Below are 23,879 nucleotides of genomic sequence, written 5' to 3' on the forward strand. Positions count from 1 at the left end.
ATGTGCCTATTGGCCATTTGTATGTCTTCATTGGAGAATTGCTTGTTTAGGTCTTCTGCCCATTTTTGGATTGGGTTGTTTGTTTTTTTATTATTAAGTTGTATGATCTGTGGAAACCCACAGCTTTAATACATATAACAGTAGTTAACTTGTCTTCATTCTGCTTAAACTTAATTTTCTGATATTTGCTGGGTAGAAAATAGCAAGCATCTTTATAATAGATCAATTTCATCAGCCTTATAAATAAAATTATTCAGGCAAAGATTACACTCAGAAATAAATTCTCTGAATAATGTTACTTTTTTTTCCAGCAGTTTAATTGCTTATTCTTTTCCTAGCTCCATCATATATCCGCTTTAAATTTTTTCTTTTGTTTTCAACTTTATTTTATGTTAGTTTGCATGCTAACTTTTTTAAAAATCAGTTTTTAAAGTAGACTTACTTTATTTTTATTTTACTTTTTGAAGTGGGGGGTAATTACGTTTACTTACTGATTTACTTAATTTTTTTAATACAGATACTAGGGATTGAACCCAGGGCCTGGAGCATGCTAAGCACTCTACCACTGAGCTATACCCTCTTATATATCTTCTTTATTCCTCAAGATTCATTCTCTAAGATATTTTTCCACTTAAGCTAGTTTTTGTACTGGAATAGTTTCTATCTTTTCCCTTGCTACATCTCACTTGCAGGAACTGACTTTTTGCCCCTGATGAATTTTATTTTTAGGAAATTTGGTTCAGCACCATCTTTAAATCCTTTTTAATAGAAAGAATAACAACAAGAACAATAATATCTACAACACATAGAATATTTGTGCCAGATATTATTCCAAATACTTTATATGTATTAACATTTAATATTCTTAACAATTCTAAGAGGAAGTTGCTATTATTAGCCTCATTTTCGAGACGGGGTACTTAACAACATAGAGAAGTTAAGTAACTAAGTATGCCTGCTTCACTTATTCATGTTACCTGCTTGGCTTGTTGGGCATTTAAATTTGCCACCTGTGGACTGCATCCTGAGCGCCTTATGTATATCACTTCCCAAAATAAATTTCTATACCTACTTAACAGATGTTTTCTGGAGCCATCTGTCAAAAAACAAAAAAGATATAAGCTATATATACTTATTATCTTGAGAAACTTTATAACTTACCCATGAGATGTGTGTTTCTGTCCTGTGATATGAAATCCTTCAACAAAGAGGGGTATGTGAACTTGTTTAAAAGGAAATTAGGAGTTGGAGAGATAGCATGCATGCTGTTCGGGAGCCAGTCTTGGGGAGAGAGAGCCCCTTTTTAAAAGAGAAAGAACCAAAATGAGATATCATACATACCTATTAAAACAGCTAAAATTTAAAAAGTGGTAATACTAAGTGCTGGTGAGGATTAGGAGAAACTGGATCTCTCTTACATTGTTGGTGGGCATGTAAAATGATACAGCCACTCTGGGAAATAGTTTGATGTTTTCTTAAAAAAATTAAACATGTAGTTACCATATGACCTATCAATCATAATCTTAGGCATTTACCCCAGAGAAATGAAAACTTAAGTTCACACAAAAACCTGTACACAAATACAGTTTTATTTGTAATAGCAAAAAGACTGGAAACAACCCAAATGTACTTTACCTGGGGAATGGATGAACAAACCCTAGTACATCCACAGAATGGAATACTAAGAAATAAAAAGAATGATAACTGTCACAACATGGACAGGACTCACAGGCATTATGTTTAGGTAAAAACATCAAAAGTTTACATCTTTATGATTCCATTTATATAACACTCTTGAATTGACAAAACTATAGAGATAGAAAACAGATTAGTGGTTACAGGGGACAGGGATAGAGTTGGGGGGTGAGATGGGGAGGTAGATTTGTGAAAACAAAAAGGTAGCATGAGATGGTTTTTGTGTGTGTGTGTGTGGTGATAGAACAATTTTAAATCCTGGTTGTAGTGGTGACACAAATTAATCCATGGAATGAAACTGCACACACACACACACACACACACACACACATACAAATGTTTTTTAAAAACCCGTAAAAGTAAGTTCTATAGTTTGGTTAATGATAATGTATCATTGTTAATTTCCTGGTTTTGCTATGTTACTAAAACTTTTTAAGATGTTGCCATTGGGGGAAGCTGGGTGAAGGGTAAATTGGACTCTGTACTATTTTTGCAATTTATTGTGAGTCCATAATTATTTCAAAATAAAAAACAAAAAAAGGAAAGTAGGCTGAACGCCTGGGGCTGGTGTCTGGGGAGGTGAGCAAGAGGAGCATGAAGAGGCAAACTGGGGCTGAGAAATATTTCCAGAGGTTTAACCTACCAAAGGATTGAACTTGCTCCCCATCATCACTACTGCTGTCACTACCTCTATTGTGCTCTTTATTCTGCCCATGTTAGACAGCTGTTTCTCTATTATTTCTTAGTTCTGGTGCTGAGTAGAGAACTAGATCTATTCCTGATAGTATTACTAATCTTCAGGCCTTCAATCCTTTTCAGTTATTAGTTTTCCTATTACCTAATATTCAGAGTCTGCTTCTTTGCTGCCAGAGGTATTTTTTTTAACATCTGAATTCGATGCCATTGCAGATGCTAGAAGTTGCCAGAAGGCTGTCTTCCAGATAACTGTCTCTTGCTCTAGCTTGTATCAATGGTTTGTTGCAATTAGCATTCAGAATATGCACTGCCATCTTATTAAAATTTTTATTTTTTAATGGAGAAAGCACATGTAGAATTGACTGTGAAACTGTGGTTTATCCTTGCTCTTCTTAGTTACCTGTGTTTAAATTAAGCCGAACCTCTGGGCCTCTGCTATTTCTAAACAGGCATCACGATTTACTAAGGTTAATGCCTGGGGGAACATCAGCCTTGCAGACACTAATCTAATTCAGTGCCATCACAAGTGCATAATGCAGGAGATTGGAGTTTTGCCAAAAAACACTATTCAAATGAAGATTCAGTTGGCAAGGGGTGGTTAGGTGGGTGTGGACAAGGGAAGGAGAACTTCATTTATATAGGTATTTTAATGCTTTTCCTTTCCCTCTCCCCTCAGAGGTTATGTTTAAGTATCGCAGAGAGACGCTTAATAAATCTTCAGACTATTTTGAAGAAATCATAATGAAGGTGTTTCATCCCATGGTATTTCTGATGTTCATGATCACTTAACATTCACTAAGCATCTTTCATGTTACGTGGCTGACCTTGTGCTAGGGTGCGGACACAAAGATGAGTAATTGTAAACCATCACAGTACGCACCAGCACCTCAGGGCACTCAATGATGTTAGTTGAATGAAGGCACCATTAAGGAGGTCACATTTGGCAAAGGTCACCGAAAGGGCCTCCAAGGGTTGAGACATCAACTGTGCAATTCTAGCTCCACATAGACCAAGTCTTTGACACACAGACCGAGAAGGTTTGGGCCCCAGGTGAAGTGAGCGGGAAATACCACCGAAAGACCTTGCGCAATAGGGTCCAGGGCCGGATCTCCTGATCTTCTTCAATGCTCACACTCTGCAGGCGTTTGCAGACACTAACGGGGCTTGCTAGTTTCAAGGGCGCAGGGGTGTCGCTTCCGGTAAAAGGTGGCATTTAGGGTGACAGAGGCCCACGACTGGAGGTCGCAGGGGAGAGAGGGTTAGGTAAGAGAGGAGAAACGAAAAAGTCAAAAAATTTCGGCAGATAACCTTTCACTTAGGTCCCTGCCCCTTCCTTTTCCCCGGGCCTGAAATGCACACGACCTCCCAGTTCTCCGCTTCTCTGGGCGATAGGCACTAGTTAAGGCTGAAGACGGACCCCCATCTCGAAAACATTTCCTTAGTTCTAATATTTTTCAGACTGCTTTCTTCTCAGGCTCAGCCTAGGGGACCCGTGGTTCAGGGCCAGCTTCCCCGGCCACGGTCGGCTGGTGACACGCAGGCGCCGGAATAGAAGCCACGCTGAGTCGTCCCAGCCAGGTCCCCGGCACAGGGAGGGCGGGTGCCGCGGAGCGCTTCCCGTGTGCGGGGCTTCCCACAATGCACCGCGCCGGCAGTGGCGGCGACCGCGGCGACGCTCTAGCCGCGGCATGTCTGCGTCTCTACTGCTCTGGGAGGAGGAAGAGAAGGAGGAAGAGGAGGAGGAGGAGGGGGAGGAACAGGAGAAAGGCGCAGGGGTGGGAGCTGTTGCCGAAGCTGCCACAGCAAAAGTTCTCCCCCCTCCCCCCTTCCCCTCCTCTGAAGGCCCCTAGAAAGGTTGAAGCTGCCGCCGCCTGCAATCGGTGACCGCGCGACTCGGCGCCCGCCCGCGGTAAAGCGCTCGGCCTGGCAGGCCCGGGCCCGGGGGAGGGCGGGGGAGGGGGGGCGGCGCGCGGGGGGAGCGCGCGGCGGTAACGGCCTGACCTCGGGGGGAGCGAGCCGTGGCGAGGCTGGGGGTGGCCAGGGAACCAGCCGAGGCCGAGGGAAACGCAGGAGCTCGCTGGGGGACGGGAGGAAACAGGGCGCGGATGGTGGGTTGGGGGGTGAGAAAGGATAATGACGGGGATGGCTGAAGCGAGAAGGCGGCCTCCGAGGCCTGAGGGGGGTGTCAGAGGTAGGGAAGGAGGTGGGATGATTGCACGGGGTGGCTGGAGGGTGCTGGGTGTGGGTGTGAAAAGCCTAGGGAGACACCGGGTCTCTGTCTGCCGTGCCTGGTGCAGTGCTTTATGCACCGCAGGCCTCAGGCACTGTTGCTGCCTGAATGTGTTCTTTGGGAGAAGGGAAGGGCAAGGGTTGGAGAAAAGGGAATCTTTGCAGGAAACGTAGTGGGAGCGTGCACTGGAAGAGAGGCCGGAGGAAAAGATGCTGGGTAGGTGGAGGAATGCAGGGGGTGGCTGTGGAGGAGTCTTGAGGATTCCGGGAGCGGGGGGTGGTGTTCATTGTGCAGATACATTAGGTATTTCGTTATGGAAAGAACTGAAGCGTTTCTAAGGGAAGGAAAGAAAGGATGTAAGGAGTTTCCTTGAATAGAAAGGGTACGTTTAAAGCAAGAGGGAGTGCTAAATACTAGAGAATATGAAGAGAATGCGTGATAGCATAGACAGATGTAGCAGAATTAATAAGTGTTGGCCCAAGGACTAAAGAGTTATTCCAGATGGGCCAGGATGGCCTAGTTCCGAACCTGTTTGGGCTCTTCTGTAGATGACATCTGGTAAGTGTGGGTACCAGCAGCGGTTGGGGTCACTGAGAATTAGATCTTAGTCTGTAGTTTGGTCTGAGACATTTTAGACCTGCACCGGTGAATATGAGAATCTCTGAGCCAGACCTTAAGAAAATGCCTGGCCTACAGGGATTCTCTAGGCCATGGAGTTTAGGTTTTAGCAAATTTGAAATATCACTTACACAGAGGCTGGGTGAACACTATACTGGCAGATGCTGGAATGGAAATTACTTGACTTGGCGGTTTTCTTCACTGCCCAGCTTATCTGGTCCAAGAGGACTGTTGCCATATTATTCAGCTTGGTTTGCAGTACACAGGGTTATAATTAATGGTGGGGAGAGTCCATGCATGGTGGCCCTTCTTTGGAGGCTCCATTTGTAGTTCAGATTAGTCTAGTTGACTGAATGGGTTCCATAACTCTGCGGCTGGGGGAGGTCTTTTGCCATTCACAGTTCCTGAATGTATACCCTCATAGAGGCTTGGTGGTGTTGAAGAAAATGTATTAGCCTACAAAGTGTGGGCCTGCAGAGTGGAGGATTAGAATGTCTGTTTTGGTCTTAAGTTGCAGGGAGGTCAGGACTGGTCGTCTTGAGGTCTAGGGGAACCTGAAGAGACTGGATGATTCTAGAGTCAGGCTGGAGGGAATATTAGCATTTCCATATCAGGAAATGTATCCAGGCTGTTGGATTTGCTGAGCTCTCAACAGACCAGATTTCCAAGAGGGAGTTCTGGGCTAGAACCATACCTTTAAGATTTACCTGAAGATTATTCACCTTTTGTTATTAAGAAAGATTGTATACACATTACATTGTAATGTTGATTCAGCTGAGGAGAGGGAAGTGTGAAAGGTCTTTTTATGGAACTAGAAGATGGAAGGATTAATGGAGAAGAGGGAAAGAAATTTGGGAGAGGGATGGGAAAATTTATTTACTTATTTAGCAAATAGCTCTAAAGGAGGATAATTAGCATTTGAGGGGAAAGGGGCTTTTATTAAAATTTTTCTTCTGGAAATAATTCAGGATTATTTTTTTAAAAATTGGAAAACTTTATGTCAGTACATTTAGAGTTAACTCGCTCCTTTTAAGGGCTTCAGTATATTACATAGTAGGATGTACCCATTTCTGTTGCCATCATAGTATGAGAAGGTCTGTTTTCCTTCCCCTCACCAGCACTGTATATTGTCAGCTCTTTTAATTTTTGTAAGTTGAATGGGTTTAAATAGAGTATTTTATTATTGTTTGTCTCTCCTTTAAATTACATGAAATAATACATGAAAATAATTTTAAAAAATTGTCCTGAGGGAGCTTATAATGAAAAGCAGTAACCCCTGTCTCACCTGCCCATTGCACTGAAAAGTCCCACTTTTCAGAGACTACTTCTAAGTGTTAATTTTTGTAGTTCTTATCACGCTTTTCTCTAGAGCTCCAAGTAATATGCATGTACTGTTACTTCTTGATTGATCAAAATGACGTTATAAAGGAGTCAAAATTTTGACTTCTTACTGTGAGTGGAAAGGATTTGTGTTACTGTCATTATTTCCTTTTTCCTTCTTTCCAAACTTTGATAGTTATTATTTTAGCTTTTTTATTTGATGTCTTTATATCTTTAATATTCTTTAAGAAAAAACATTTAAAATTTAGACTGGAAAAACTGGGTGAGATGATTAAAGAAAGTTTGATGATGGACCTATAGCAAAGACTAGGCTGTAGAAAACAGCAACTTTGCAGCATTAGGGTTGCTGGTTAGAGATGAAGAGTGGTTGTTTGGCAGTGATAGTTGTTCATCTTGGAATTAGTTACTAGGTCTACTGTGCAGAATTCTTTGACAGTCTTGTAGAGAGTTTCAGTGTGGGTAGTCTGGGAATAGATTAAAATGATCCTTGATTGTTCTTTCCAGGCTTCTGTGGCAATTATGTTTTTTAGGAAGGAATGGATTGGTGTGGAGATGTGTTTCTGCTTTGTGAAGGAGGGAGGGAGGGATGGGGAAATGTGATAAGAGGGAGAAGAAGAGGGCCAGGATATGATGGAGATGGTGATAATTTTGTTGGAGGCTGGAAGAAAAGTAAAGAATTCTGAGGACATTTGGATATAGTTAATTGTGAAGGGGATTTAAATTACAGTGGTGAGACAGATTTGTGGCAGTTTTAAGGAAATTGTCATATTTAAGTCACTAATATGTGGGGAATATGGTGGAAAAAAGAATACTGCTCATATATTACGATAGATTCATAAAATATTGGTTTTGAAATTTTTGTATGAGGTACAACATCACTGAGTCAGGGTGTTGGATATTGGGAGTGTAGAAAGATCTTGCTCCCCTTTTCAAAAGTCTTGTTTTAGGTAACTCCACCTCTTGAGAATCTTCCTTACTTTGAATTAGAACAACATTCACATGTAGATTCTATACTGCTGAATATTGCTTTTGTTTTGGGGAATTATTTTCTCTTTGTTTTGCAAATGGTAGCTAGATTGTAACCTGCTCTAGAGCTAAGACTTTCTTTAATCTTGGGGGAAACTCGCAACAGGTTGATCCTTAGTGCTTAATAAATACCTGTTGAATGATAGAAAGTAGTGTCCACCATTACTGGTAATAATGGGACTGTGTGAAATTGCTGAACACTGTGAGATATAGACAAAATTGTGTGTATGTGTGTGAGAGAGAGAGAGAGAGAAAGAGAGATAAGTACAAAAGAGATATCTGACTTTTGTATTTTAGGAGGAAGGTCTTTAGATTTAAGGGAAGACAACAGAATGGATTAGAATGGAACTGAAACAATCCTGCAAAAACATCTAATGAGTGGCACCAAAGGTTCTCTTCTAATATGAGGCTAGTTTAATCTGAATGAATCTGGTCTGGACCTGGGAGCTGGTTAATTTGGATTTTCTTATACCTCAGGCCTAAGTGAGTGCTTAGAGATTTTAGCTGTTTTAAGAATCTGCCTGATTTAATTCATTTTTAGGATAATAAGTGTTAGATGAAGTTTCTATCCTCAAGGAATTTATGGTATTTATATTCTTTTAAGGGGAGAAAGACAGTTGTGAAGTAATTCTGTATCAGTGTAAGATTTCAGAAAATTGATATTTTTCTCTTTTTCCCCCCACACTTCCCTGGGTGTCCCACAATCAGCATTTTCCTCATCATTCTCCATTATTTCCTAAAAATTCCCTGTCCCTTCCACTATTCTTTTCCTTCCCCAGAATCCCCATCTTTCCCATAATTCCACATGTATCCCCAAATTCCCCATCTTTCCTACCACTCTCTCAATTACCCTTTCTTTCACAAAATTACCCAATCTTTCTCCAAATGTCGTGTTATATCCCACAGTTCTCACCCTCTGACATTTGTTTCTGTCCCACCTTCATTCGTCTCATTGCTCCAGCAATCTTCCATTCTCTCTCACAATCCTCAGTTCTTTCAGAAAATTGACTTTTTAATACAAGTATCAAAAGTATACCTCCAAATGAGAATTTTTGTAATTTGTTAATCAACTTTCAGAAGTAGTGTTGAGAACTGTTTTGGAACACCTTTCCTGATTTATTGTCTGAACCTCCTGCACATTCTATACAATACTTATTTATTGAGTACCTATTGTGAGCTGTTGAGGGTAGAAGTCTATAAAGATGAGTAAAACACTGTCCCTACCTTCTAGGAGTTCATAATCCCTCCAGGATGGCACAGTTAAAATTATACAAGGCATAATGTTATTCTGACTGGTCTCATTGGTGACAAATCTTTTTAGTTTGAAATACTTGATTTTTAGAAGTGTTGAAGTTCTGTTATTATCAAGTAGAATAATGAATAGTTTTGGTTCAAATTCAGTTAGACACAGAAATGAGGATGATTTTCTTAGTTAACTTATTAAGTAACTTTGGAAAACATTCCCAAAGAGGAATTTGGAAAATTTTTGAACAGTGGTGATTTTTCACGTGGAGTTGGTTAGGTACTAGATGAATGTTGGTTAAGTGCATCAGGTGGTGGATGGATGGAGTGCATAAATGAGTCAGTGGTAACCTCTCAAAGTAACTATTTTAAAGAGGACCACACTGATTTTAATATGTAAATAAATTCTGGCTATGTTTGTTAACAGTTCATTACCATGAACAAGATAGTTATGATTAAGTTCCCAAATGAGTTTTACAGACAGTGAGTGCTGAAGGAGTTCAGAGAATGGAGAAGTGAGTATTGGCTAAGTTTTGAGGAAGGGATATAAGTACCATACTTTAGCTAGATATTTGAAAGGATTCCTTAGAGATCTCAGGAAAGGAACTAAATTGCTCCAAATTTCTCTTGCAGCCCTAGAATGAACCTGGAGTCTGGATCTATTTTTGTCTGAATGCTTTCTGCCTATTTCATTTTAGCTACTTCTACTGATTTGTTCCTTTTCAAATTCACCTTTGCTGGGTAGATTTTTGAGACCCCTGGAACAACTCGGGAGGGGGGATATCTATTTCCATCTATGGCTGGTGTAACTTTTAGTTTTTCCTTTTTTGAGCCTGTACCCCACAAATGACTTGGTCTCTGTGAGTGAAGAGTATGAGTCAACTTGGCTTGTTATCCTGGCATTTTCCTGCATGGTTTTCTCAAAGCTGCTTTCCAAATTATACAATAGACAAGAGAATTGAAGGCATACGTCCAGTAGATACATGCTTGTTGAATAAATGAATGAGTGAGAAAGTATCCAAGGTAATTTACCTAAATCATCTGTATGTTTTGTTTGTTTCAATTTATTTATTCATTATCTGCCTTTTTCTACAGAGGATTTAATGGGGCTGACAAAAATATGTACACTATAAATGAATTGAAATAATTGAAGTCTGGGTGAAGAGAAGATGAAAGAAATGTCTGTTTAAAGAATATGAGACTTATCATTATGGATGTTAGAGAGCTAGGAATAAAGGGGAAGATAGCAGATGGAGAAGGAAAGGTGTTATTTAATATAAGGTATGATTCTGAAAGAAGAAGAAGGTTATTGATACATGATAGGTTATGTTTAGAAGAAAGCAAGAGAAGATTGAAGGTAAAGAGGATTATTTGAAATGGCTAATTTTGGGAGGAAGATGGTAGGGCTATTTGAAGGATAAGAGTTTCAGAAGTTTGTATGTAGTAGAAATTATGTTATTGATTTATAACTGAGGTTTCAGAAAATAATGGGATGAATTTTCTTTAGTCAACAGATAATGCACATTTGTTATATGCAAAATGCAATCAGGGATTAATCCTTTGGGATTTATATTCTAATGGGGGAGCTGGGCTTCAGCACAAATAACTACACTGTGATCACAAATGTATATGTAAGAAAAATACTGAATGTTACTGGGGTTAAACGGTAGGAAACGACGTTTGACTAGGGGAAAACCTGAGACTGCATTTAGTGGCATGGAAGTGGTATTTTAGTTAGTCTTTGAAGGGATGGATAGCAGAAATTACTAGAAAGAATGTTCCAACCTGAGAGATTAGCAAAAGCAAAGGCTTGGAGGTGAGAAACCAAGGAGATGTGGGGAATAATGAGCTGGTTTTTAATTTTTTACTATGATCACATTAAAGAATACATATTACATCTTAACCTAATATATGCATGCATGAATGTGTGCACATACAAAACAAAGTTTCAATAACAATAACTGTCCTTACCATGTTGGATGCACTTGGATATTTTCTATTATTCTGTTTGGTTGAAAAGTGAAAAAAAAAGAGATGGCTGTCCCTCATTAAAATGATTTCATGACAAACTAATTAATTGATCACAACCTGTAGTCTGGAACACAGAGTTCATGAACAGGGTATATAATATGATATAAGGTAGGAAGAGTCATTAGGGGTTGGGATGAAAATGGATGGCTTTGAAAGCTAAGCTAAGTAGTTTGTATTTGATATGATATAGTGTTGTGCCTAGTAAGCAAACAGAAGCTGGGTTTTAGTCTTGGCCCTTCTATTTGCCTGCACTATGGGTATGGAGAGGATTACTTCCTTTCTGAGACTCGGTTTTCTCATCAGGAAATTGATAATCATTAAACCTCCTGTCAAAGGTTGTGAGGATTTGAATATTAAAGTATATTAACATAGGATTAAAGCATGCTAGCATATATCATTAATGTATAGCTATTGAATTTTTTAAAGTGGAGAATGGAATCAAGGACTGTATATTAGATACCTTAGTCTGACAGGTACTTTATACAGGATAGATTGGGGGCAGTGTGGTGGTAGAGTAAGATTGGAGGTGAGTAGCCCAGTTAGGAGGCTACAGGAGAAACTAAGAAGGTTTGAATTAGTTTGATAGCAGGAAGATTAGAAATAAGGGGGTGGGATGTGATTGGATGGAGAGAGGAGGAGAAGATGACTAGAAAATTAGAATTGAGGAAAAATTCAAGAGGCAGCTGAAGTTGGATTACATTTTTGAGTAGTTTGGTGGGGGGACATTAGTGTAGATAGTTTCTTACATGTAGTAGGTTCTCTGTTGTTTGTTGAATGATTAAATATGTAAGCTGAGAAACAAATTTGTGAGTGGAGACATTGATAGATGGGTTTGAGAAGGAAGGGTTAGGTTGGAGTGTGCTTTTGATGGTCTGTCAGCATTTATTCATTCAGGGAATATTTTTGTATGCTTACTGTGTCAAGGTTCTCTGGTAAGCAGTGTGAAGGATACATGTTTATATATGACACAGTTCATATTCTTCAGGAGTTTATTCAGAGACAAAAATATGTACACATTTGTCTGACAGAAGCACGGTGGCGGGTCCAACTTTGTACGGGAATTGGTACCTAGCTTAATACTTGAAGGATAAATAAGATTATAGCAGGCACGATGGTGAGGGTTGGCATTGCAAGAAGAGGGAGTGATATGAGTGACAGTGAGAAAGATTATGGACATGTTGAGCTGGAATTTAGAGTTCATGAATGGAGGAGGGAAATAAAGCTGTAAAGTAGATAAAACATCTAAAAATCCAGACCAAACTGGTTTTTAAAAATTTGTTTATTGAGAAATAACTTACATAAAGTGCTCAAATCTTAAGAGTACAGGTGAATTCTTTTAGGTTTCCATTTATGTAACCACCCTCCAGTTCAATATATAGAACATTCCCAGCATCCCAGAAGGTTTCCTCATGTGTCACCTCCAGGTTGGTCTCCTCCAACCAAAAGTAACTACTATTCTGACCTCTGTCACACAGAGTAGTTTTGTATGTTTTTGAATTTCATACTAGTGGAATCATACTTCTGCATCTGGTTTCCTGTGCTCATCATGTCTGTGAGGTTCATCCATGATGCATGCAGCAGTAGTTCATTCTTCTTCATTGCTCTCTAGGATTCATTGTATGAATATACCACAGTGTATTTATCCATTCCATGATTGTTGGAAAATGAGTAGTTTCTATTTTTTGGATTCCTAAGGAGTTTTAACTTGACTTAGTATGCAGTGGAGAACCATTGATTTCTGAGTGGGTTTAAGAGTACTGATCTGGTGACCTATTTTGTTTATTTCTTTTCTTTTCTGTTTTTTTTTTTTTTTCTTTTGCAATGAAGAGAGCCTAGTAACTAGAAGACAAAGTTAGAAGGGTATGATAAAAGTGAAAGTATTGAGAATCTAAGTTGGGATGGTGGTAGTGGGAATAAAAGGAAAGGGAATTGATATAAGAAATATTTCAAAGGATTGAAGGGTTTGATGGCAGATGGGCTTTTGGGAAACACTGGAGAAAAAGAAAAAGTTAAGGGAAACTCCAGAGCTTTTAACCTGGGTAACTATGAGAATGGTGGTGCCGTTAACAGAAATTATTGGATCAGTTAGCAGAATCATTTTGATGGGAAAAAATGGCTACTTTGGTTTTTAAGACACTGACCATTGTGTGAGGCACCAGTGGAAGTATCGAAGGGGAGTTACCTAGCTAGAGTTACAAATACCGGATTCAACTGAAGAAAGAGGTCTAATAGAGATTTAGAAATACATACATAGAGTTGGTAATTGAAGCTACGAATACTGGATTTGATAGGGTGCTGAATGCTATGAAATTATTTGGACTAATCATTGAAGCAGTAATTGAAGAATTCAGTTTAAAAGAAATCATTATATATTCTAATTCTTCAGGATTAAATTAGATTGTAGCAGAAGGTGATGGTTTAAAGATTCTTTTGGGGAGCTGGGGGTATGAGGATAGAAAATGTAGAAGCAGTGGTAAGGGATGAGACCCTGAGGGAGAGGGAATTAGAAATAGCTCCAGGACAGAATTTGGGAAAATACCCACTATTTGGGCTAAGAAGAGGACTAGTAGTCCTTGGAGACAAAAGAAACAACTAGAGAGATCAGAGTACAATCTTGTGTTATAGTGATGTAAATCAAAGGAGGTAGTTCAAGTGTCCTTGCCAAAGAGAGGACAAGAACTTGGGTGGTGGGTCATAGGATTTGGTGCATGGAATTGTTCTTTTGGTCTGCAAGAGAGCAGTTCAGAGACCAGAGTGCATAGGGTTAAAGGACTGAGTGGGTTGGGAAAATATGGAATCATTGGCTCTAGGAATTGTATTAAGAAGTTTATTTTAAGAAGAAGGAACAACTTTTTTCAAAGCTGAAGGCAAGAAGTAACAGATGGATGAAGAGAAACAGCATTTTAGAAGCTATAAGAGGATTTGATTACAGGTGGAGAAGTTGTGATCTGAGGGAATTTTATGGAAGAGACTGAGTATTTGATGGGATTAAAGATTTAAATATGAAAATGATTTGGATTAGTTAATGAGATGGATAGTTGTATTTAGAATAAGTCAGTTGTAGAAGATTTCATAGCTTTCTGGTGGTGCTTAACACCCATTGTGTGGGTGTGGAAAAAAACAGATGGTGGAGATTGTCTCTTCTTGGGGAGATGCATGGTTAATATAATGGGAGGTCATGATATTCTGGAGAGGACAGTATTAAAATTGCTGGTGGACAGATTTAAATTATGTAGGAAGAGAACTGAAGCCAGAAGGAGGTGAAGAGCAGGTGTAGAGCTAGAAAATACAGTAGTTGTGGTTAAAAAAAATAAAAGGTCTCTGGAGTTACAATCCTAGTGGTACAGCACTTCCAGTTGATGACCTGTTTTCAGTATGTATGTGTGGGTGGCTGAAATGCAGATGAAGGTTTTAGGAGATGAGGAAGGTCAGGGTGCAGAAAGTTCTTCAGCACCTCAGTCGCTGAGAATAATGGCTGAATATGGGACAAAGTAGAATTGACGTCTTTGGGAAGGGAAGGTGGGAGGGATCCTGGAGTTTGGTAGATGTTGCAGATGGAATGGTTTAAATGAGTAACGTGAACTACAAAGAGATTTTTTGGTGAAAGGAGAACAGCGAGAGTGACCTTGAGGAGCAAGAAGCAGTTGGTCCTTTATCAAGTTGAAGGAGTAGGAGAATGGATAGCTAAGTCATGAGAGAAGCGGCTTATCCAGGAAACGGAAAGCCAAGCTGAGATAAGATGAGGAGGTATCCTGACAAGGGACGATAGTGATCTAAATTGTTGTGGTGTGGGGATGGACTTCTTTAGATTTTTTATAAATAAATTATACTTGCAAAATCATAACCACTCATGTATAATATACTGAGATAAATTCAGCTGAGAGGTATTTGTGGATTAGAAATTAGACAATGAAAGGAAAAAAGGGTGAGGTAGAGGTGTTCTAATGTGAAAGGCAAAAGACATAGGGTAGTTTGTTGACAATAGAACATGAGCAAGTTGATAGGAGCTAGTAAATGGATAGAAATGAATGAGGAGGTTGGAGTTGACCCGAATAGGAATAAGGTAAGATGAAGAGGAGAGGAGAGTCAGTAGCTTGTAGCAGAGAAAATACGGAGAAAACATAACCTAGGAAACAATGCCAGGACACTTCCTTCTCTGTGCATGTAAGGACAGTCCTTGCTTACCTATTATGTTAATATTAAAGGGATAGTACATCATGCATAACTTTCTTTTTTAAATAGCATGAATGATGGAGACACTGAGATCTTTGATCTCTACTTGAGTGCCTGAAAACTACATTAAACTTTGAATTGTGTGGTGGTAATTTGTATATGTAAAGAGGTTCAGGTAAAAAGTGGAATGAATGGGGTGGATGGTAGGAAGATGTCTTAAGGGATCTAAAATGGTTTCTGTAGTTTTTTGTTTTCTTTTTTGTCTATGACTTATATTAGTGTTCTTAGGAGGCTGGTCTGCTCTGTCTTCTTATTTCATTTGTTACCTATATACAGGTGACTTCCAGGTATATGGTTTTAAATATGCTTTTTTCTTGTCTTATTTCTAGTTATTTATCATTTATTGAACATCTCTAAAGGAGAAATCTTGCCAGTTCCAAAACAAAATATAGCTAAAACTGAAACATTGCTTCTTTTTTTGTTTCGTTTTTAAATCTTCAGTATTATGACCTCAGGGTTTGAAACCATCATCTTCCATTGATGATATTTAAGACCTATACCAGGCCTCTTTTCTTGGCTTGTATCTCTGCTTTCAAACTTTTGCTTGTCCAGTTATACAGTAGTATTGATTTTTGTCAGACTTTCTCTTCTGTCAACTTTTCCCTTGTACTATCAAAGACTTAACTCTGAAGTGCTTACCTAACTGCTTTTTGGAATTCTCCATTAGTGCCTTGCTGTGGTCCCAGCAGCTGACATTTTAAACTATTAAAGGGGAAAATGCTGCACGCTTCAAATCCTTCGTATTTGCATTATATTCCTCACATGATTAACTAACTCTTTCAACTTCTGAGCAAAGAATACTTACTGATCCTCCCTGTTCAGATCGGGGTTTTTGATGTTACTTCATGTTTGAGAGAGAGAGAGAGAGAGAGAGAGAGCATATTTAGTGACAGTGAGAAAAAATATGGGAAAGCATAAAATAAATAATATTGTGTTCCTTCCTATGCAGCTTTGCTTCAGAATTAATTCCAGGATCTAGCCCTGGGTCATTCACCATTTTTTTTCCTCCCTTACTTCTACATTTATTCAGTCAACAAATTTAATAATGAAGGACCTTTGGAGACTATCTAGAGCTTTGAAGGCCTAAAGTTGCCCAGGGAGGCCACGTTGCCCAACTCACAACTTAGCTGTCATCTGCCTGATTTGATCTAGAATTGTTTCTGGGACCAGCCTTGGACATTGCTGGGCCTTGGCAAGTGGGGGTACATTCTGAATATTTGAATGGATTGTGTGGGTTAGACTAATGATAGATACCTTAAGGAACGTGTTAGGAATGATTATAGTAGAAATGGAGACAGTATGTTTTAAGTGATACATTAATTTAACATAGGTAAATAATTTCAAAAGATAGGGATTGGATGCCTGAAAATCTTGGTTGGTGTGGATTTTTCCTTGTAAATTTGAGAAGAGCCAATATCCAAGGGATTGGAATGAAATACACACTTGATGTTTTGCAGGGTCCCCTCTATACTTGTCAACACGTATATATACACCTGCATGTAATGTAGACATATATATATATATATATATATATATACACACATACATATATATGTATATATATAATGGTAGAGATAATGTGTTAATTTGATTAGGTTCTGTAATTAGAGTCTTTAGTGAATGGGTATGGTAGTCTTGAGTTATGAATGATACAAGTGAATTGGTAGAGAATATTTGAAAAGATCGTTTTAAGTTGTTGGGGGTAGGTTTAAGAAATAGATTTTTCAGTGACTGGTGGCCTCTCTGGAATAGGTTCACAAAATTTGAGGGCAGTTTAGGGCAAATTTGTGTGTTAAGTTGGAGAGCGTTAGCTTTGAGGGAATGAGAGAACAGACAAGAAAATGCAGTGTTTGAGAAAGTTACTTATGAATTGGTTTGGTAGGCGCTGATAAAAATTAGAAAAATTGTGGCGAGGTTTTGTATAGGTAAGTGGGAGATGGAAGGGACTTAATGAGGAAGCTTGTTACTATTAGAAAAGTAAATTTCAAAAGAGTAAAAGGAAAGACGGTTTAGGGCAAATTATTTTTTGGGGAAAATGCAGCTCTTAGGTTAAAAACAGGCAAGGGGAAAACTAAAATGAGTAAACTAAGGTGTGGAGAAGTAAGAGCAAGAAGGTTTAAAGAAGAGGTTACTGAAAGATTTCTTATTCTAAGGAGTGACATGTTGGATGCTACTTTTGATTAGTGGTTCATTAAGGAAAGGGGTTTAACATCTTACAGTTTTATGTCTTAAGAGACCCGGGAAGTAGGAGCCCTCCTGTTCCTGGGCTTTGGGAGCGCAGGCCTGCCGGGGCGGGATTTTGCCGGCGCTCGGCTCGGCGGCGGGCGGAGCAGCGGCGCGGAGCTGCGCGGGTGGTGGGCCCTGAGCCGCTGCAGCCGCCCGCAAACGCAGCGGATCACAGCCGGATTGGGTCGGCCGGTGGGCCGCGAACATCCGCGCACCCACGGGTCCTCGCGGGGCGCTGCAGTAAGTCAGCAGGCCCGGGGCGGCGCGCGGGGGCCGGGAGGAGGAGCTTTCCGGAGCGCCCGAGCAAACCTTCGCACGCGGCTCGCACGGCTTCCTTTTGTTGTGTGTACGTGTATGAGTGTGCGCACGCGTGCGTGAGTGCCCCTGCGTGTGAGGAGGCGGCGGCGAAGCACCGAGAAGCCGGGGCTTTTCCTACCTGAGTGGCTGGCGCGCCCGGGCTTCGGCGGGCGGTGGGGCCTTCCAGACACGCGTCTTCCGGGTCGGGGCCCGCGGCGCAGTCTGGGCCCCATCCCCCAGCGGGATGGCAAACTTTGTGAGTGGCTTCTCCGCGGCTAACAAGTGTCTGCCTGACAGCGGGGGCCGACGACCATTAATTGACACCCTCCTTTCCGACCTGACCCTGTTTTTGTCAAATCTTACATTGGACTGTATTGTGTTTACAGTTTTATGGTGTGCGAAAAGGTCAGACGGGTAACTTGGTCTACTAGACAGTTTTTTTAACTTGGTGTCAAGAGCCAGAAATGTACGCTTGTATCCGTGTATTGGTTGCGCTATTAAAACCTGCATGTTTAGTGGTAAAAACAATCCTAAGGCCTTTCCAGAATTAGGCTATAGGACAAACTTTTGCTCTCCAGACTTCGTGAAGCACTTTTCACAGTGCCAGAAAAGAACTACTTGTGTAACAGATTAAAAACTAGAGTTAGGAAATGCAAAAGTTAAAAGCCCTTCCCAAGAGCTTTAATTAAAAACAGCCTTTTTGTTTGTTTTACATAATTATCATTAGTGTAATTTGCATATGAAGGTTTGCACAGTTGGGCATGATGTGATTTTAAAAAAGAGTATTTATTAATTTTATCAAGGGCAGTGGTAAAGGCACCACACAGTTTTGAAATTTCAAGTATGTTAAATGTTTCTATAAATACAATTCTATTCAGATTTTTAGATTTAATAAATCTAAAAATACGTTTGCAGTTGTCCTTTGGGTGCAGGAGGAAGTCCTGGGTTTCTCAGTGCTTGTTTCTGGGCAGATTTTCAGTATTGTCAGCTTGATATGGGTGTAGAACCTTAACCTGAGTGAATAATTTGTTTGAGATTACCAGTCTGTTTGCAGCTGGGAATAGCCTCTGGGTCTCTTATTCCCAGTCTGGTGACCTGTCCAAGAATAGACTAAGGAAACTGGGTATTTGTTTATTTGGTGGAAAATATGGCTGAGTTGACTTTATAGTGAGTATTAAAGAGCCAGAAAGTCAATGTGAGAAGATTTAATCTCTTTTGTAACATTTAGATGTATGTAGTTTCTCCACTTTGAATGTCTTTAGCCTTTCTTTAAATACATAAAAGACTGGAGGATATTCCTCAGTGTTACTTTTCATGGCATTTGTAGCACATTTTCATTTGATTAAAACAGAGAGATGCTTATTGTATTTAACTGTGGGTGGATGTGTTTTTTGTGTGGGTATTCTTAGTGGTTAAAGAATAGCTGGTAACTTGAGAATGTTTAGCCTCCTTCCAGTTGCTGGAGAGAAGAGGAATTATGTTAACTTCATTAATTTCTGATTAAAAAACCTTTGGCTGTCTTTACTGAAGATGCTTACGAAGTTAACAGATGGAATACCTGTGAATTTTCTCTTCAGCTTTATGTACTGGTATTCTCATTGTTGTTACTTTATTAGCTGTGCTTTGTTTTGTTCATTCCTAGCCCTTCCTGTGCCTTTCTTCCTATGTCACAAAAACAAAAACTGTCTCTATTTCCCGTTTCCATTTCCAAAGAACCCTGGGAGTTTTAAATCTAACAGCAAAGATTCTCCACCACAGGTGATTTTGGCCTTGTCTGGAGACATTGGTTGTCATACTAGGGTATCTTACTGGTATCTAGTGGTTAAATGCTAAACACTTTACTGCATATGATATCCCCCCAATAAAGAATTACCCAGTGCAAAGTATCAGTAGTGTTGATATGGAGAAGACCTGATTTTAGTATATTGAGAGTAATATTCTGCATATGAAAGGTGTTTATAATGTAATTGGCCTCTCTGTATTGTATCTATTATAAATATTTTCCCAAAGTTGTCATTAGAAGGGCCATGGGTCAAAGATTATGAAGTAGTACATAGGATTTTGGAGCTGGAAGATTAACAAGATTACTCTTTCAGTATGTAGATAAGGAAACAGTTTCCGAGAAATTGTGACTTACCCAAGGTCCTACAGATAATGCAGAGCTCAGGTCTCTTGTTATTTCTATTATAATTTAATTTTAATTCACTTATTTAATTAAAATTAGTTTTAATTACTGAGGGAAATGATATTTTATCAACTTTGCTTGATAAATTTAAATAATTGAGCTAAAATTTTAAAATGGCATTGTGAGATTCTTATAGTCAGTGAATTGTTACTTTTTCAGATATTGCATGTGTTTGTTGAATTCTTCAGCATGACTTTGTAACTGTTGTAAACTTTTCAGCATCTGCTTTTTAAAAAAAGTTTGAAAAATTAAAAAAGACCATATACAATTGAAAAAAAATCAATTTGGAGTTAATTGTGATACCGTAGGCAACATTGCAAATGCAAACCCAACTGGAATTGTTAAAACATCTTAGGGTATCTTGAGCTTAGACATCTGTTCTGTTTTGTGAGGATCACTATGGTCAGTTATTGTGCTGGTTGTTTAAGTCTTTTCTAGCAATATTCTTTTGGTTAATTTTAGAAAAATATATTAGAACTTTCAGGTGAAATGTAACTGGGTGAAATATAAATTGGGTATTTAGAGGAAATATTTTCAAATTAAGCTCTGTGTTGTGAGAGGAAGAAATATCAATAGAGTTCTTTTTAAGTTAAAATTTTTTTTTCTGTAGTACTACTTTTAAAAAATGAGTGAAACAATAGGACAACAAATTGAAACTACAATGAGGTATCACCTGACACCAGTCAGAATGGCCGTCATTCAAAAATCCGTAAACGATAAATGCTGGAGAGGCTGTGGAGAAAAGGAACCCTCCTACATTGCTGATGGGAATGTAGTTTGGTGCAGCCATTATGGAAAACAGTATGGAGATTACTCAAAAAACTAAAATAGACTTACCATATGATCCAGCAGTCCCACTCTTAGGCATATATCCAGAGGGAACTTTAATTAGAAAAGACACATGTACCCCAGTGTTCATGGCAGCACTATAGACAGTAGCCAAGACATGGAAGCAACCTAAATGTTCATCAGCGGATGACTGGATAAAGGCATTGTGGTATGTTTATACAATGGAATACTATTTAGCCATAAAAAGAATAAAATAATGCCATTTGCAGCAACATGGATGGAACTAGAGATCATCATTTCAAGTGAAGTAAGCCAGAAAGAGAGAGAAAAATACCATATGATATTACTCATATGTGGAATCTAAAAAAAAAAAAGGAAGAAAGAAAGAAAAAATGGTCACTATGAACTCATCTACAAAAAGAAACAGACTCGCAGACATAGTAAACAATCTTGTTACCGGGGAAAGAGGGTGGGAAGGGATAAATTCAGGAGTTTGAGATTTGCAAATGTTAGCTGCTATATATAAAAACAGATTAAAAAAAAGCCAAATTTCTTCTGTATAGCACAGGAAATTTTTCAATATTTTATAATAATCTGTAATGGCAAAGAATATGAAAATGAATGTATGTATGTATATACATGCCTGGGACATTGTGCTGTATGCCAGAAATTGACACATTGTAATTGACTGTACTTCAATTTAAAAAAGTTGGACAAAAGACCATATGAGCAAAAATTTCTTCAAAAATTGTTTTATACAGGAAATTATTTTATAGAAAAATTTTAAATGTGTATTAGCAAAAAGGAAAAATCATTAACTGGAAGGAGTTGCTATTAGTGTTTTGATATATGGCATTCTTGTATTTTTGTTAACCTTTTACAATGAAAAATTTAAATAGATAAAAAAATACAATGGTATTACGAACTTCTGTATACCAATAACCTAACTTCAGTAGTTAGCAGTTAATGGACAGTCCTGTTTCATCTGTATCTCTGCCCCCATCTCATACAATTTTTAAAAACCTTTATTGTGAAATAATTATAGACTTACAGGAAGTTACAAAAATGGTAGAGTCCTATGTGTCCTTTACATAGCTTCCCCTCCAGTGGTGACATCTTATAAAGCTCTAAAAAGACATCAAAATTAGGAAATTGACTTTAGTATATTACTGTTAGCTAAATTGCCCATCAGTTTTCACCATTTTAAAAATCCTAATTCATTTGTGTATTTATACTTCTATGTGATTTTTCTTGAATATATAAATTCATGTGACTACCATAATGGCAAAGATACAGAACTGTTCTACTACCACAAAGAAAACCCCTCTTGCTACTCTTTATATTCGTACCCTACCCCAAAATCCCTCCCTGTCCCCTGGTGACCTATTTTCCATCTCTAGATTAATATAATGATATATTAATACATATTTTGTTTAACCATTCACCTGTTGAAGGACTTCTGGTATATTCAGTATTTTTCTATTAATAGTAAGGTGGTTATGAACATTCATGTACAGGATTTTGTGTACAGTTCTCTGAGATAAATGCCTAAGAGTGAGCTCCGTGGGTTGAATGGCAAGGGCATGTTTTGTTTTATAAGAACCTTCCAAATTGTTTTTCAGTGTGATGTACCATCTTACATTCCTATCAGCAATGTATGAGAGATCTGTTTTGGTTTTTTTTGCATCCTTGCCAGCATTTGTTATTATTGCTATTTTTTATTTTAGCTGTTTTAATAGGTATTAGTGATATCTTATTGTAGTTTTAATTTGCATTCCCTAATGGCTAATAATATTAAATATCTTTGTATATATTATTTGTTGTCCATTCATGTCTTTTGCTTGTTTTTTAATCAGAATTTTTTTTTTTTACTGTTAAGTTTTGAGAGCTCTTCATATATTCTAGATACAAGACCTTTGTCAGATATATGGTTTGCAGACATTTTTTCTTACTCTGTAGCTGAGATAAGCTATATCTTTTTAAGGTCTTTCACCAGGTACTTGATTTTGATGAAGTTTGGTTTATTTTCTTTATGGAACATGCTTTTGGTGCCAAGCCCAAGGACTCTTTTCTGTAAATCCTCAAGGTGCTCCTCTTTTTCTTCTTAAAATTCTGTAGTTTATGTTTTATATTTACATTCATGATCCATTGTGAATTAATTTTTGTATGTGGTTGTGAGGTTTAGGTCTAGACCTATTTTGGGGGAAGGTGGGGGGGGCTATGAATGTCCAATTGTTCCAGCACTATTTGTTGAAAAGACTATCCTGCCTCCATCGAATGATTTTTGCCCCTTTGTCTTTTAAGAACTTATTTTTCTTTAGGGGTTATAGAACTATTTAGATTATTGATTTCATCTTGGTTTAGTTTCGGTAGTGTGATTTTGAGAAATTGGTTCATTTCTTCTAAGTGTTCAATTTAAAAGTGTAAAGTTATTTTGTAGTATTCTCTTATCTTTTTAAGTGCTGCAAGATCTTAGTGATACACTTATTTCAGTCTTAGTGTTGGTGATTTGTGTCTTTTTATTTTTGTTAGTCATGTTAGAGGCTTACAGATTTTTTTCTTTGTTGATTTTCTGTATTTTCCTATTTTTAATTTCATTGATTTCTGCTCCTGTTTCCTTTCTATTGCTTACTTTGGGTTTATATTTTGCACTTTTTTTTTCAAGTTTCTTGTGGTAAGTAATTAAGCTACTGATTTTGGATCTTTTCTATTTAAGCATTTAGTGGGTACATTTACTCCTAGCTACTGCTTTAGCTGCATCCTATATTTTTTAACATTGTTTTCGTTTTTATGTATATATTTAAATTTTTTTCTCTTTGAGATTTCCTCTTTGACCTATGGACTTTTAAAAAGTGTGTTTATCCTTGTGTGTTCAGAGATTTTTCTGTTGTCTTTCTGTTACTAATTTCTAGTTTGAGTCCGTTGTGGTCAGAAAATGTACTTTGTATTATTTTAGTTCTTTTAGACTTGCTGAGGTTTGTTTTATGGCCCAGAATATGATCTGTCTTGGTGAGTGTTCTAGGGGTGCTTGAAAAGAAATATGTATTCTGCTGTTGTTGGGTGTAGTCGTCTATATATATCAAGCTGACCCTGTCAGTTGGTTGTTAATAGTGTAGCCTTTCTGCTTAAAAAAATAAATATTCTCATAGCTTTTCCATTCTTCTGCTTTCAATGTGTGTTATTAATTTTATAGTTAGCAGCATATAGCCATTTAAAAAATTCTGCTCTGCCAGTCTTTCTTGATTGGTTTATTTAGACCAGCTGCACTTA

General features: G+C 38.3%; 1 protein-coding gene across 3 annotated transcripts in view; it reads left to right on the forward strand.

Moving 5' to 3' along the window:
- The first annotated feature begins 4,079 nt into the window (after window positions 1-4,079).
- Window positions 4,080-23,879, forward strand: part of ZNF148 (zinc finger protein 148) — a 109,264-nt gene continuing 89,464 nt past the window's right edge. Inside the window, exon 1 of one of the 3 annotated variants that reach the window (XM_072963910.1) lies at window positions 4,080-4,300. The gene's annotated coding sequence lies outside the window, so the exon portion shown is untranslated. Of the gene's footprint in view, window positions 4,301-4,612; window positions 5,180-17,601; window positions 17,892-23,879 lie in introns of those variants that run through there. The other 2 variants (XM_031683645.2, XM_006200895.4) reach the window with 2 other exon arrangements.

Source organism: Vicugna pacos, chromosome 1, assembly GCF_048564905.1.
Source record: "Vicugna pacos chromosome 1, VicPac4, whole genome shotgun sequence".
NCBI classification, from domain to species: Eukaryota; Metazoa; Chordata; class Mammalia; order Artiodactyla; family Camelidae; genus Vicugna; species Vicugna pacos.